The sequence below is a fragment of the Melitaea cinxia genome, chromosome 16 (assembly GCF_905220565.1).
Source record: "Melitaea cinxia chromosome 16, ilMelCinx1.1, whole genome shotgun sequence".
NCBI lineage: Eukaryota > Metazoa > Arthropoda > Insecta > Lepidoptera > Nymphalidae > Melitaea > Melitaea cinxia.
This window is the reverse complement of record NC_059409.1, coordinates 7,205,174-7,223,429: the sequence shown is the minus strand read 5'-3', so window position 1 is coordinate 7,223,429 and position 18,256 is coordinate 7,205,174. Positions and strand designations below refer to the sequence as shown.

The following is an 18,256-nucleotide window of genomic DNA, read 5'->3' as shown; positions in this document are numbered from 1 at the left end:
ACTTAAAAGATTTACCGAATAAATTAATACCTATATGAGATATTTAGGTATGTATAAAGATTAGTTATATTATTCGTCAATACTAATTAATGTAAATTTTAAAATTAATATTAAGTATATCTGGGGGCATGGTAGTGCCCCCGCCAAGACGAAACAAAAAAAAAAAAAAAAAAAACGAAAAGCACTACCTATCTTTTCTCGAAGCGCTTCGTCGTTTTTTTGAACCCTCATAACTTGGGTTTGGATTATACCAGATAAACAAAATTCTGGGGATATGATGTCAATAGCGGATTTATTAAACATATAAAGTTTCAATTGCATAGCTCTTATACTTTAGATTTTATTGATACCTAAAAAACCCCGATTTCGTCACTCACTGATGATCATCAAAATTCATAGAGTACTTCCTGAAGTCCCAGAAAGCTGAAATTTGGTATGTAAGCTAGTATTAGTACACAAACAACAAAAAAATTCTAAAACTTAGAACTTTTACCCCCCAACCCCTTAAACTAGGAGATGGAAGTTTGTATGAGACTTCCGCAAATTTTGATGCTAGAGGTCTGAAAATTGATATAGGACCTCCTTGTTATTAATAATAATAATAAAATATATAAAAAATAAAAATCGGTTATTAGTTTATGTCGAAAATTTACATTTTGTAATTTTGCTATTTAAGTTTTGGCGGAGGTCACCGTTTGCATATCAGTTCAACATAAAATCAAAAACAGCGTGCTTAAACCGAATATTGTGAAGATTGGATGATATTTATGGCATAAAATGTGTCGGAGCTAAAATGCAGCTATAATATTGTCATAAGCAACTTACAAAAAGAAGTGAAATCCCACCAAAAACATTTTCATGTAAAATGTTGCCATGACGAGATCATATGGCTCGCACTGTCAAAAAGTTATCAGATCTCATGTAGAACCAAGCTTCTAACTCTACACGCCCTAACTCTGCAAACCCTAACTTTACAAACTCTACACCTTAGTCAAAATATGTGGCTTGGCCGTTTCGTTACTACCGGTTGCCGATGTTGTAGACGACGACTTTCCTGTCTCATTTATATATATGTATATTTTTTATTATTTTTTATTATATGTATATCAATTATTCTTCTTCTTTTTATTTTTTCTTTAATAGAACTATTGTATAACAGAAACGTAATAAACAGTGAATAAATTTTTCACCTTACGCCCACGTGACGGTAGCGAAACGGCCAAGCCACATATTTTGACTAAGGTGTAGAGTTTGTAAAGTTAGGGTTTGCAGAGTTAGGGCGTGTAGAGTTAGAAGCTTGGTTCTACATGAGATCTGATAACTTTTTGACAGTGCGAGCCATATGATCTCGTCTTGGCAACATTTTACATGAAAATGTTTTTGGTGGGATCAATCTTTCTATTAATTTTTGTCTTTGACTAATTGTAAAACCTTTAAGCGTAAAATCATATAAAATTATATTTTATCAATATTTGATGTTACAATTAATGTCTTAATATATCTTAATTGGGATGATTCTTGCATAAACAATCAATAAAATTAAAATAAATAAATAAAAAGCGAATGAATTAATAAGACAATTTTCGAACGGTAATTGCGGTATTTAAACGTTTGAATGATTTTGGAACGTTCGTGATCGCCACACCTGTACGATGGAGGTTAGGTCGGCAATAACCACATTTTTATGAGGAATATTCCTAATTTATAAGCAATTTTATTTTTTAAATGGCTCCTTGGATAAACGGTTTTATTAGTTATTTTATACATAGTTGAATGTTTCGTCATTTAATCATATAAATTGCTGTAATTAGTTCTTGCTTATGTAGTTTTTACTTTCTAATTAATATCGAGAGGTAAAATTTCAGTTAAAAAATTAACGAGATTTTCAAAAATTAAACGACGCTCAATATAATAAATATTTGAAACAAAGATTTAGTTTACTTGATAATTAAAAAATGTACGTACTACAAAATAATATTCAGAATTAATAGTCATCCGCAGTAAAAGTCCTATCAGGTTAACAGGTAGACTAATACAGTTAAAGCAATAAATTTTATAGACACCGCTCATTTTTTCAACTAAATAGAAATATTTTTATATTAGCAATTCCTTTTTTAGTTACAAAATGTGATTTCGCAAGAACTGTAGAATAATCGGTATAGACATTTGGTTTAACACATAGGCGGCAGTATATGCAGACACAATGGTGTTTATGTTTTTTTGCGATATATAAAAAGTATATTATAGTCTGTATATGTATTGAATATAAGCGGCAATTTATTAAGAAAATGTAATGTATTAAAGTAATAATATCTGGCAAAACGGTGTCATCAAACAGATCGTATTTATCGTACTTGCAGCGCGATACCGACAAATTGTTATTGAGCAGCGTACGACCTCCTGCACTCTGTTCTCCTCAGCTCTGTTATCAACTCTCTGAGTGTGTGCAAGTTTTGTAAAATGTTTGTACGTTATTTTGTATAAACTTAAACACACTCAGTGACTATTTACAGTTTTGGTGTTAATAATACACAGACGTTACGGTATTGCAGTATGAGTCTATTTAGATATTCGTATAAATACTTCATAGATAAAAAGCATTTATTTATCGGTATGTAGTTAGCACTTTCCAAGCTAAGTGTCAATTTCAAGTACGTCCCATTTTTCTCACATTACTACAGACCACGCAACATAACAATATACAGACCCTTACTACATACAAGATAATTCTTAACATCTGACATCAAATGGTTTTCGATAATGTTCAAAAATAAATATCTATAAGAGTGTTGAGTTATTGAAATAACATGAATTAGATCATAAATCATAAATAGAATCATTGAAAAAACATTTTTATCATCAACAAAAAATACATTTTGTGAGATTTTTTTTACAAAATATCTTTATTTATGTAACCTTACGTGCGATGATTAAAAAATATTAAATATAATATAATTCACGATGTGTCGCGAATTACGAGCGGCATATAATTTGTGTGCAGCGTCATTATCAGCATTCTCTAGAATCTGTACTATACTGTCGCGCCGGCTCGTTTGATGTAGGACGGCGAGATAATTAAGGAATTAATGATCTGATGCATGGAGGTTGCTTTTATCACAATCAAGTATGCGCTATCGGCCTCACTGCCTGTGCACTAATTTACACATTCTAGGCCTTGAGATTCGTTAGCCGATTTAGCGGCTCCCAAATTGTAAGTCGGGTCATTTAGATTTCAATTAGCAGTGCATTTGCAATATGTTAGCTTGTCTTTTACCTACACAGGCAGATCATTAATAAATTAATAATTAAAAGTTACGACTAATATTTTCATGCATAAATACTTAATATTTTTTTCATGCTTAATATTTTTTAGTAATTTGTTTTTGGTGTTTTTTAATAAGATTTATCTAACTTATTGGACTATTTTATGATATTAATAACAGATTGATAAAAATTAGTGATAATTGGAACGAAGTTCCTTACGGCAGGCATGACATTTGGCTGAGCGAGCGAACTGAAAAAATGGGATACTAAAACCGTAAGAAAAATATATAACGGAAGTGACGTAATATCAGTCACACGACTGAATAATATGACGTTTGTAAAACTAAAATATTACTAGTAAACTTTTTGTTTTTTTAAATTATTTATGTAATTTTATACTGTCGACAAAAATAAACACATATGTTTTTTTTATTTCACTTAATAGTTTGAATTATTATTATTATAATTATTTTGTTTGATTTATTTTATTTTACGGTATTTGTTATTTTCTAAAATACTAAATTTCCTAAATACTTTTATGTACTTAATTAAAAACCAATCAACAAAATAAAAAAAATCAAGAACTAGAAAATATATACAAAATTCAACATTTTTTTTTCAAATTGTGTTGCTTCTATACTATCCGAAAGAACTTCGTTCCTACCTGGTGTCCCATGACACCACATTTTTTTAACTAATTTTAATAATAAACAGTCAAAAGTCAGCAAAATATTGAAAATACTATATTAAGTTATGATGTAGCTTTATAAGGTGGAGATATACATAATAAAATGTGTATAAAATGACTATCTGTACATATTATATTCACTCTTAAAGTTTTTGTCTTTATAATTTCAAGTACAACAATTATATGTCGGTAATTCAAATTAGATAGCTTAACAAAAACTATTATAACTATTAAACAAACATTTTGTTTTTGTTATAATTTAAGACATTTAGATAGCTATTGACATGTAACCTTATCTATATATTAATAGAATTTTCTTTATCATAATTTTGTTGAGGCTTCAAATGTTTCCATACGTAAATAAATTATCAATTTATCCTACAACACTTGTTTCATTCATTACACGAATGCTTTTTATAGGTCACAAAGTCAATAAATTCGATCGACCTTGATATTAAAAAATAAAAATCTTCGACGACTAAAAAGCAAACAGAACTGCATTCATAGACAAATGTCTATTAATGCAGTTACATGACGAAATACATTATGTATTTTAACGGTAAAAATCTCAAATAGATGAATAGTTTTGTTTTATCTACGAGTAAGTACAATAAATGTTTTAAAGAAAAAGGTGGCATCAGTCGTCGTTAGGCGTCGTTCGATAGATTTTTAAATTTATAAAATTATCATTATACTATCGCACGCTCTATATTTTTATATGTCGTGACACGAAGCGTAATAGGTGACTATGCCTTCAATTATAAGACGTGACAACTTAGGTTTCACATTTGGCAACGAATTGCCATTGTAAGGAACTCGCTAAAAGTCCCTAGCGTTGCCAATTTCAAATTTATTGCATTTTATTTATTTATAAAAATGTAGAGATATGCTGCACCAGTAACGTAGTACTTATTACATTTTTAAGAAAACCAAAAGTAAATACATAATTTTCCTTACAACATTTTAAAAAATATTTTGTCTAAAATCGAGATGAGACGAAATGAATCTCCTAAATGGCTGGCAAGGCTAATGGCACAATGGAGGCGTCAATAGATCGCATACCGGGCCCGACCCGTAACCTGATTACCGTGCTTATTGGGTCAACGTCTACTCGATTATAATATTTGAATAGCTTTTCAAATTTATAGACAGTTACAGTTGTCATAAAAAAGTAATAATCTTTAAAAGATATTTTTGTTTATTTAGAATTACAAAACAGACTTTATACTCATTATATAATGCTTAAATAAAAAAGCAACGTGTAATTTTATTATTCTTCAATATCTCTACCATTATTTATGGATTTATTGTATGCAAATATACAAGGTATTTATCACTTACTGGAAATTACAATAATTGCTACCATTTTAACGTAAAGATTTATAAGGATTTGTGGAACTGCACTATTCATCTATACAAAGTAGTTATTTTAACTGATTTCTGTATTATAGTTTCTATAGAGTTAAATTTATTCTTAAAAAACTATTATTTGCATTACAAATGTGTATGTTAGCTGTATTTATTTTAAATTTTCTTAAATCTAAATGAATAAATTGTATTAAAGCGAGTGTCCTAAATAGAGATAAGACAGCTGGCAAACTGTCCATATAGAGCGAAGTAAACGGACTCGGATAAAATTGTTTGCTTTAGAGACACTGTACCAATATTTGAGATCCCACTCAGTTCAGACAAAGACGGCTCGGCCATTTGCAAGTGCAAATTTTCCGAGATAAAAATTAATCTTTACGGGGCTTATTAAGTTTATGATAAACGCAATAAATAAATCGTTTCATGGCGAAAATAATACTTAAGACTGACAAATATTATGTTGAAAGAATTATATTTTATAACCGAGCTTCCACAATGAAGATAAATTTATATGAATGTGTGAAAGATGGTCTACAAATTTAAAGTCGCCCAACGTGCAATGGAACGGGCTCTGCTTAGGGTTTCTCTCAAAGATAGGATTAAAAGTGAGATTATCCGTCAGAGAACGAAAGTAACCGACATAGCCAACAGAATTAGTAAGTTGAAGTGGCAGTGGGCTGGTCATCTGTGTCGCAGGACCGATGGCCGTTGGAGTAGACGGGTCCTAGAGTGGAGACCGCGTCTTGGCAAACGCAGTGTGGGACATCCTCCGGCCCGTTGGACCGACGATCTACGTAAGATTGTCGGTGTAGGCTGGATGAGGATTGCGGAAGACCGGGATGTCTGGCGCGAACTTGGGGAGGCCTATGTCCAGCAGTGGATTGCCATAGGCTGAAGTGATGTGTGAAAGATATTTTTGAAAAGAAATTGTTGTAACAAAATTTAATAGCATTTTAATACACTTATGACGAAAGGAGTTGTATAATAAAACCAAATATGGAAACAGAGCACGATTATTGTTGAAGAGACGAACAATATTATATTTAGATGGTCTAGTAAGCAGATTTGAATAAGTGCAATAGAACCTAGGTAATTACGTTTATATGATTCGAAATGCAATTTATATATAGATATAAGAAATAAATTATTTTATTTCCTACCAGGATGTAGGTTATAATAACTAAATATTCTATTCACGCCGCGCACTCAAGATGAATCACAAGTAAGTTTATCAGTGTTGATTCTTTCTTGAATATTAACCATAAATAATATAATTCAATGAGATTGTTCCATGATTAAATTATGTACATGCTGTTTAAAAAGTAAACAATTTGAAAAACATAAAATAGGAAATAATAAAATTATAGTAAGTAATGTTATTTAATGTAACTTTTTTATTTATTGTAGCAAAAATACAATAAATTCGATACGAGAATACAAAGAGGAATTGGTATTAAAAAAAATCAAAAATATTGATTACATTTACTAAATTAATTAGGTCTAGAAGTTTCCTAACGGTTTTATATCGGCGGTATCTGTAATCTAATTTTTATATTTACATACAGTTATGGCCGGATACGTAATACAGTATTAAAATATTATTACGGACAAACAGATATTTTCAGTGGGAACTCGTAAAACGGAGCTATTCTGAAATTGTTCTGCAAATTGACTGTGTAATTCGAAAAGGACCTTCAACTGCCATTATTAACACACATTTAGTATTGTTCTATTAATTTTTGGCAGACGCCTCATTCAAATATACTTTTATTTGCAAAACGTTAGGCTTTTTTTTATAAGATATTGAATTACTGTTACTTTCGTCGTTTGCATATGAGTCTTTATTTAAAACGAGCTGACGAGCTGATCTACCAAACTTCGTACTGCCGTATCGCCTATTTATTTTCTTCTATAGAAATATTTTCCTGGCAACAATGAATAGAATTATTGTATTTGCTAGCAAACGAAAAAGACCGACTTCAACTACATCGACAAGTAATACAATGTAAGTAGACGAAATAAATTAACAAACGCACTAGTCGCCACTACTTTCGAAGATTCCCCTCGATTTCTCTGAGATGCCTTCATGAGATGAGAGAGATGATATCATTAGGTCCTGATTTCCTTATCATGGTGCGACTCTTGAGATATCTCCTTTCCAACAAAACAAGAATAAGCAAAATCGGTTCATAAACGACAAAGTTATCCTGCGAACACACATAAAAAAAAATATACAGTCGAATTGAAAGACCTCCTCTTTTTTGGAACTCGGTTAAAAAAGAAGTATTCATTTCGTTGCAATTCCTTTTATTCATGCATATGTACATTCTGATTAGTAGTCGTAAATTAATTAAAAATGATCTATTCTCAATAACGCAGAGACGAGTCACAATAATCACTACACAAATTAAAATCTTCAAATCAATGTCGTTTGGTCTAAAAATACAACATAATAACAATAAAATTCAAAAACGAAAGAGATTAGGCATGAAAATCCGTATCTGATGACATTAAAACAAATGAACTAAAAGTTTTTATATACGTATTCGGTAGTTAAAAGCTTAACTCTTATACTTCGAAAGTTTATCGTTGAATATAAGATTCAGTGAATTCTTGTTAATTCGAAGGACAAACAAGACGATTATTCCGGTTCAAGATATTGTGTAACTGGGTGCATACGAAAATAACTTGCAATTGCCAAGAGCGAGCGTGGATATGACACCGAAAGTGACCCGAGATCATCCTAAAGATTTAATAAAACCATTGAGTTAAAAAGAAATTTGAACAAAAAGATTTTAATTGAAAAACCATTGAATCTTTTTTGTACGAAATCAAAAATAAGAGGTATCGATAAGCTAGATAAAATGACCCCTCTAGAAAATATTAAAACCTATGTTTTTCGAATAGCATAAGCCGTGCCCTATACGTAAACAAAATATAATTCATTTTTTAGAACTATCTTTTGTTTTCTTTTTTAGAACACAACTTAAATAAGTACGTAACAGTATAAGATATTTAGAATTAAACTTAGATTTGTACGTTTAGCATGCAATAAATTATAACTTAGAACAAAAATAAAAAATATATATTTTACGAATAATATCTACTGTGTATCAGAATCATCTCACCACCCGTACTTGGAAGTGTTCACTGCTGCGTCTAACATTATAGGGTTAAAATTAAGGTACCAGTAATAACGTTAGATAATATTTTTTAATAAAAAAGTTATATGGTTATATGAATTTTACGACGAGTGCATTTTTTCAGCATGATGATTTGTTATTTGTCTTTCTCTAGATGTCAAAAAAATATGTACACATAAAAATTAATCTGCTAAAAAATGCCCTCGTATCTGAAACAACTCGATAAAGTATTAAAAAGGTACAATTTTACAAAAAAGCCATTTAGACCTTGGTTATTCATTTATTTCGTGAAGAAAACTTATTCCAGCGTTAAGTCAGTGTTCTGTTTTTTACTTTAAAAAAAATGAGAAATATAAAAAAATACAATTAAATTTTTGGTCCAATCGGGGTCGATTTCCTTAGCTTATCGAAACCTTTCAACATATACTTAACTTTATAAATATAAATAGAAATAATAACATTGTCAAGTAGTCAATCCACAAACAAATAAGCTAAGCTAATACTTGAATATTACGTTTCCCAATAAATATTTCAACGTGTAGATGACATGCAATGCCCACTTTAGATTGTTAAGCTTTTCGAGAGTAACCGAATACGTTTTAAAAAGAAACAAATAGTGTTTCAATACGCACCGAAAATTTATAAAATTGACCTCAAACCAAGGGCATCTAACGAATTGTATTGAAACAACGGCGTTAATTTATTATTTCTGTAAACGCATGACTTCCTCTCTTTAAGCTGTAGGAAGTGATTAAGTGTTATTTAAAAAAAATGAAAAACAACAAAAGTTTGAACATTTTGTTCTCACGACGGTACTATCGTATAGAACTTGATGAACGAATGTATGGACAAAAATAAATTTAACGAATACATTTTTTTTTTTCTTTACAATTATTGGAACGAAGTTCTTTATTAGTACAAAACAAACACGTTTTAATATTAACACTGAATTCAAAATACCATAAAATAAGCCACACAAAGAGATTTTTTTATTGTAATATTGCTTTTGTCTCTGTGCCTAATCTAAGAGAAACGTGACATTTTTCAATGTCCGTACCGAAGTTGGTTTATTTTCTAATCAGCAACAGTTTAAATGTGAAGGCTCATTATGCACGGTGCTTACATATGTGTGCAGTTACGTACAGGTGTGGGTGTATTGTAAACAAACACGTACTAATTAACATTAATTCAAATGTGTTTGGGCCTTGTCCGATGTATGTGTGCCGAGTCTTATCATGGATACGTACATACATTCTCAACGCCATTATAGTACAATAACTCTAGAATATGTTCTTCTTGTAACTTTGAAATAAATTTTAACGTTACGTGTTAACAAATTTACATTTTTATAGTACGTAAAAATAGTATAAAACTTAATATTAAAATAATATATTACAATTTTAAGTCACGTATATAGTGTGGTTTTTAATAATACATTCAAACATTTCGTTGTTTTTAAATGGTAATGATATTTCCATTTAAACAGAAAATAAGTACCTATTTCAAAAAAGCTTGTATTAACAACGCCGAGTACGTTGTTACTCGAAGCATATTTATATAAAAAATGATTTAAAATAAAATAATTTTTAACAAAAAAAAAACCGACTTCAAAAAGGAAACTAAAAAGTGAAAAATAAATTTACTTAGTACAAAGTAATTCGTATTTTGATTTAGTTAATCAGAAATGATTAAATAAATATTTTATAATTTTGAAGTCGGTGCCAAGTAAAACCATAACTACTCTAGTATCTACTTATAAGTTGTATTCAGTTTTCTTTCATAATTTGTTTCATTGACTATTAGGTTGAATACTGTTATTATTCTGTTATTGTTTTGACATATCTAATAATATTTTTTGTACTTGTTTGTTGTGTGTGTGTTGTTTGTATTTGTTATTGTAGCCAGGTTGTTGTAGTATTTACTTGGCACCAACTTCAAAATTATAAAATATTTATTTAATCATTTCTGATTAACTAAATCAAAATACGAATTACTTTGTACTAAGTAAATTTATTTTTCACTTTTTAGTTTCCTTTTTGAAGTCGGTTTTTTTTTTGTTAAAAATTATTTTATTTTACAATTTTTAGTGATGGGTATGGGTAACAAGTATGCTTTTTCTCTTATGTCGGGGGTTCGGAAACATACACAATACACAAGCACAAACACCCAGATCATGACAAACATCTATATGACCAATACAAATGTCTGTCGTGCGCGGGGATTGAACCCACTAACGCCAGCGCAACAGCCGGTGCTGTGACCGCTGCGCTAACGCGTCGACATACTATGAGTAAAATTCGCTATCAGGTGTACGTAATAACAACCGGAACTGAGAGCCTAGCGTGTTCTCGGAGGCTAGGTTGGGAGAACCACAAGGATTAACAACTAGACCAAAAATAAATATTTATATAAACATAAATATCCACTCAGAGCTGGAATAGAACCCGCGACCGTCGGTGTTTAGGCGCCGCCGACACGGCACATGCACAATTATATCAAAGCGGTCGTTAAACAGCAAAAGGTAACTGCTGTAAATTGTTGAGAAATTCCCTCGAGTGTTTATGGGCTCCATCATCAAACCTGGTCCTGCGACACAGATGATCACACAGCAGGTAATTGCTATAAATCGTTGAAAAGTTCCCTCGACTATCTTTCGTATCCATCATCAGACTGAAATGGCACTTATAACTCATATATATGCAAAGTTCTCATCAATGGAAACGAATTAAGTTCAAGCAGCAGGTAATTGCTATAAATCGTTAAAGAGTTCCCTCGACTAACTTTTGTCTCCATCATCAGACTGTAATGGCACTTATAATTCATACAGGTGCAAAGTTCTCATCAATAGAAACGAATTAAGTTCAAAAAGCAGGTAATTGCTATAAATTGTTAAAGAGTTCCCTCGACTATCTTTCGTCTCCATCATCAGACTTTAATGGCACTTGTAACTCATATAGGTGCAAAGTTCTCATCAATAGAAACGAATTAAGTTCAAACAGCAGGTAATTGCTATAAATCGTTAAAGAGTTCCCTCGACTAACTTTTGTCTCCATCATCAGACTGTAATGGCACTTATAACTCATACAGGTGCAAAGTTCTCATCAATAGAAACGAATTAAGTTCAAAAATCAGGTAATTGCTATAAATTGTTGAAGAGTTCCCTCGACTATCTCTCTTCTCCATCATCAGATCGACTCCAGACCTTTATTAAATAGTAGTGCTTTATAGTACCTAATGAAAACATGATTAAATTTACTAGTCACCCTTACGATTTTTGAAAGTTTCCCTCGATTTCTCTGGGATCCCATCATCAGATCCTGGTTTCCTTATCATGGTACCAAACTATGAATATCTCCTTTCAAACAAAAAAAGAATTATCAAAATCGGTTCATAAACGAAGAAGTTATCTCCGAACATACATAAAAAAAAAAAAAAAAAAATATATACGGTCGAATTGAGTAACCTCCTCCTTTTTTTGAAGTCGGTTAAAAAACGATTGTAACTGCTATAGAAATTGTTTCGCTTATATTAAAGAGTGAATTACTATATTTTTTTAGTATTGTATAATACGTTAAAGAAATGTATGTATTGTAAATCAAATTATCATTTGCGATAAGAGCTTGGTAAGACGCACATTTGATAGATAGAACTCTGTTGAAACAATTATTTCAGTTCGTCCATGAACGGTTATAAAAAACGGCATTGCGTAGGCGACGAAACTCATTCATAAGAATCATAAGTTGTTTGTTCAAGATGTTGTTCTTGTAATATTGGTTATATTGATAAGTACCTATCGATTGAAGTATCGTTTCGTAAACGATTGTGAAATAATTCAATTTCTATGTTGTACGATAAACGATTAATATTATTTTTAACCAACTTCCAAAAAAGGAGGAGGTTCTCAATTCGACTGTATTTTTTTTTATGTATGTTACATCAGAACTTTTGACTGTGTGGACCGATTTCGACAATTTTTTTTTAACCGAAAGCTGGTGTGTGCCAATTGGTCCCATTTAAATTTATTTGAGATCTAACAACTGCTTTTCGAGTTATATCTAATAATGCGTTTTTACTTGACGCTTTTTTCGTCGACCTACGTTGTATTATACCGCATAACTTTCTACCGGATGTACCTATTTTGATAATTCTTTTTTGTTGGAAAGGAGATATCCCTAGTTTAGTACCATGATAAGGAAACCAGGATCTGATGATGGGATCCCAGAGAAATCGAGGGAAACTCTTGAAAATCCGCAATAACTTTTTACTGGGTGTACTGATTTTAATAATTTTTAATTTAATCGAAAGCTGATGTTTGTCATGTGGTCACAAATAAATTTTATTGAGATCTGATAACTACTTTTTGAGTAATCCTTGACAACGCGTAGTTACTTGACTATTTTTTCGTCGATCTACGTTGTATTACTCGTCGATGTTATTGAAGTCGGTTTTTTTTTCGTTTGCGAGCAAACACAATTATTTGTATAATAATTGATGGTTTACTGAAAAGGCTATATATTACTAGTAATTACATAAATTTATTTGCATATAACTGCATTGATTCCCACTTCATAGGCTTTTTTTTCATGTAAGAGAAGGATTGGAGCTTATTCCAACACACTGCTCGACTGCGGGTTGGCGGATATATTCCTTACTATGACTAAAAGGTGTTTATATTAGAGACCGACTGCTTAACATGCTCCGAGGCAAGAAAGGAACACCCACAAGGACAGACAACCAGAGCGGAGAGAAAAATTAGTACAAATACAAATATTGATTGATGATTGCTGTGTGGTTACGGCAGTAAAGAATATAGCCACCTTCCCGTAGGTGTCATAAGTTGCACTACCACATTGAAACTGTTAAAGCCGACCTATAGCAGGATAACCATCAAACTGCTGGCTTCCAAATACTCAGGCCGAAGACGGGCAGCAGCGTCTTCAGTGCGACAAAGCTAGCCCTGCAGTCACCAAACCGTCTATCCAGCGTGGCGACTATGGGCAAAACACATGAATTCACGCCATTTTTGGCGCGAACTTATGGATGCCTATGTCCAGCATTGGACTGCGATAGGCTGAAGTGATGAAATATTGATCCCGGTGCGGAAATCGAACCCACAATTGCCGGTGTGTGAGGCCCATCCCCAGAGCGATGTCTTTCATTTAAAATAAATATAACGAACGAATTCCGCCGAAACAATCTTTTTTTTTTCTCATTTTAGTATGTCATATTCGGTAGTTTATTGTATCGTAAACTCCTCTTTTAATATTATGTAGAATTTAATAAGTAAATTAATCCGTTACAGAATTAAGTATGCTTCTTAAAGAATAACAAATAGTCTTATAAAAACCAAATATTTGACTAATCAAACTGTTAATATTTAAAACAAATTAAATAAAAATTAATATGCTTGTTTAGGTACGCGATTACCATTAACTGATTAAGAGGTGATTAATTTTAACTTGGTTAGTATATTAGTCACATTTTATTCGTTACATAACAATAATAATGAATATTCAGGATGTCCTACTGCACAGTTCACAGTATGTTATGTTCTATAGACTGATTGACTCATATACTAGGCCACTATAATATCATTATGTTAGCTATGAATGCTGTGATGATCGCGTCCAAGCATTGTTTGTAAATATTTGTGACAAAGTTAATAGCCGATGTATTTGGTGAGAATCAACGTGGATTTTAGAGGAAAACAATTTGAGTATATGGTTTTATATGATTGAATATCTGCCAGTTCGTAGTTTATCACATATTTTGTCCTTAAATTATGATCAAACTTTATCTAGGCTATTGAATCGAAATTCATACTTACCGCAGAACAAAAATGTTTTAAATAGCTTTACACAGATTTAACATTATAAAATTACATAATATAAAAAAAGAGTTAAGTGTCAAATTTTATTATAATTAAGGATTTTGAAAAATTATTTTATAACTATTTATTCTTAAGAGCTCCTATCTAATCAAATAAAGAGATTGGTATTCCAAAAAAAATTGTCAGCCATTTATAATCCAAATAAATAAGAAATTTCTAAGCCGAAACGCCACACGCTAGATTTATGACAAGAAAAACGCCAAATAAACATACTAAAAATAATAGGTTTATTATTATGTTTTTTAGAGGTTTATTATCACCCCATATTTGTGTATCTACTTGCGTATATTTTACCCGTATATCACCGTATATACGTTTACGTCGATTAATAATTCAGTAATTATGTATCACACTTTAATAACATAAAAATTCCATTAATTTAATACTTTTGTATTGAGGCTAATTTAAAATTTAAAAGAAAATAGTAGAGTCTAAATATTACTGAATTTTAGCTTAGTGATTAGAAAAAATAATCTTTAAAATATTTTATTAACTTTACATTATTTTATATGACATTTATTTTTTGAAATTAATTATTAAACATATTTAGAAGGGACGATACATTAGCAAAATACACTTATAACAATGTTATAATAACATAATGAATGTTTTTGTTAAGTGCCTCTTGGGCCGTATATTCCAAGAAACTTAGACTTGAATTGTTTTATGTTAGTTATACCTCTTTTAGATATGTACAAAATGTCTCTTGACGTTACAAATTTTAATATTTAAAATTTACAGCATAGAGTTACATCTTTGCCAAAACAAAAGTATTTACATTTAAATCTAATTGAGCGTTAAAACTTCAATAATAATAACAACAGTGATATATGAACAAATTCATAGCTTTTAACGTATTTATGTTAAAGCTATTTACCCGAGGCTCAAGGTTTCAGGTCTATAATATTACAATGCTATGCGTTTTCATGCAAAGCATAAAGTTATTGCTGCGCCCTATAATTAATTACCGTCGGACACATGCAATTAGCACTATGTTGATGAAGTTTTGTATTATTTTATTTGGAAAATAAACAGTATAATTCTAATTAATAGACTGTAATTTTTTTCTATTTCGTTTTTTGCTTAGAAAAATGTTAAATATGATTTTGTTTCTTCTGATCAAGGAAAATGTTAGTTGTTTTTAAAAATAATAAGTAGTTTATTGTTACGAAATTAAAGAAACGCAGGTGTTTTAAGATACATATTATTTACAATAAAAGTTTATTAGAATCTACTCATGCAAGCTATATTAATAAACTATTTTTGTTAACCACACATATTTTGTTCATGTAATTCATTTTAAATGAATAGTTTTCAACACTACAATTATTATTTTATTTGGAAGGATAATTTTTATTATTAACTAGCTGTATGTTTTATTTTTATTTTTGGTCGTATATCAGAAACCTTTGTGGACTCATGCACACTCTGCTGAAGATCCTGACATGATCAAATGCGTAGTTTCCGATTCTATAAAGGAAATACAGACAAGCATATATATATATATATGAGATAATCTCATTATATAATCAATTTCCGGTATATAACAATACATTTAAGTAATTATGACAAATTAATCGATAATTTTTATTTTAAATAATCAGCATTAATTTATGTTTATGTTTTTATTTTATAAATATATGATAAAATCGGGAGTATATATCTCTATATCAATCACATGTTATTTATTACTATATGACACTTAATGTTACTATGAACAATGTGTAAATGATAAAAAATATTTTTAGCTTTTATTATATGTCTATTGGAATTTAGATGATTGGATTATTTCCAGTGTTATTACAAAAATAAAAATACTTTTTTCATCATAATATTTCATTTTAAAAAGTCTTATGCTACTCCACTACATCAAAACTTTTTTTTGGTCTGTGATTTAATCTTGTATTATTACGCTACGCTTCAGCCTGTAATATCCCACTACTGGGCATAGGCCTCTTTCCCCATGTAGGAGAAGGATCAAAGCTTAATCTACCACGCTGCTTCAATGCGGGTTGACGGATATATTTCCTACTATGAGTAACGATCGCTATCAGGTGTACATGATAACAACCGGGGCCGACGGCTTAACGTGCTCTCCGAGGCACGGTGGGGAGACACACAAGGACTGTATAAACACCCAGACCACGGCAAACACCTGTATGGCCAGTACAAATGTTTGTCATGTGCGGGGATCGAACCCGCAACCACCAGCGCAACAGGTACAATCCATGGCTATGACCGTTGCGCCGTCACGGTCTGTCTGTCTTGTGTTATTAATTTATTTAAAACAATTAATTAATTATGACATGTTAAAAAAACGAATTAATGTAATGTCTATAGACCTGTTTTAAGAAATTGATTTTTATTTAATTTTCATATTTAACATCATCATTTTAAATGCTAAAAATATTTCTTTGACTTATTTTTTTATTCTGTACTAGCTGCGCCACGCGGTTTCACCTGCGCAAATCTCATGGGAATGTTGGGATCAACCTATGTTTTATTCTAGATCTCTAGCTATCTAAGTACCAAGTTTCATTAAAATAGTGCCAGCAATTTTTGCGTGAAATAGTAACATATATATTCGTACATCCTCACAAGCTGGTTACATCTTGTAGCTTTACTTAGATGAATAGTTTTTACCGAGTTTGTATGTTTACCAAGTTTGTATTATTTTGATGTCTCTATCAATATAAATGTCTGTGTTATCAAAATTTAAGTAATATGAAAGATAAAATCATAGTTATCGATAGAGACGATATTTCATGATCGCATCACCATTCTTATTCGAATCCGCATGCAAATGTTTGAACATTGTATTAAATGTAATAACTATTTCATTTCTTTGAAGCGATGTTCATATTTTGTAACACATGCTAAGTAACGTAAATCATAAAATCTCTACCAGATTCGCTGCGCTTCGTAGCGGAAACAAACGAACACTCAGTAAAATAAGGAAACGTAGTATACGTGATTAGAAATTCAAAAGAATGCATTTCATATTTTTCAGATGAAGGGTCATGTTTACCTTAACACGTGCCAGGCACAGCATGAAGCATCTGGATCAAGCTCTCGTAGCCAGTTCCGTCTTCAAGAGTGGGTACCCTCAGGGTTGATAACAGACAGCACTGTCGCAATTCCACTGATACCGGTAGAAGGAACGCGAGACGGAAAGCATCCGCAACGCCCGGCACAGCCACAACACGCCGACCGATCAAAACATAGCTCTCACGAACCTTTTCGACACACAGACTCGATTTGCAAAATTTATTCATCGCATTCGCCGAAAACACCTATAATTTTTATGAGCGAGACCGATATAGATTCGCTCGATCTATCCGGTGGACCCTGCAATGCTATATTAACGCCGAGCACGAATTAACACCAATAAACTATTGAAAAACACCATAGATTGCTAATGCAGCCGCTGGAAAACTCGATTTCGCGATACACACGTGAGTGCGAGGCGCTCGCCGGCCACAGTACCGCCCGGTAAACAGAGAGAGCGCGCCTCAACAACACACACATACATTGATCTACCGTGCACAGATTCACACACGTTCACGTTTCTCAGCGCGCGCATTCTCGCTCGCGACCAAAATAGACATCACATCATCGTCTACCAATAGGATTTAGAAACGATCACGCTACACTTAAATACCATTGGTGAAGACTTCATTGACGGATTACTTACAGTTCAATTAGCGATTAACTGAAACTTTTTGATAAAACTAAACTGATATGAAATCGAATAAACAATTATCAAAATATCGGAAAAGTAATTAAGATTATTGAAAAATTGTAAAATGAGACCTTTGATAACATTTCTTTTTTTGAATAACATTGAATAAACCACATAAACAATAACATTTATAATCGAAAAGTTCGTTACTGCCGTCTCTA

At 31.4% G+C, this 18,256-nt stretch overlaps 1 protein-coding gene across 1 annotated transcript in view; it reads right to left on the bottom strand.

Annotated features, from left to right (window-relative positions):
• The window catches only part of LOC123661278 (proto-oncogene c-Fos), a 63,923-nt gene extending 46,043 nt beyond the window's left edge, over positions 1-17,880 (bottom strand). The window contains exon 1 of the mRNA XM_045596264.1: positions 17,382-17,880. The gene's annotated coding sequence lies outside the window, so the exon portion shown is untranslated. The remainder of the gene's footprint in view (positions 1-17,381) is intronic.
• Between the last annotated feature and the right edge of the window lie 376 nt (positions 17,881-18,256).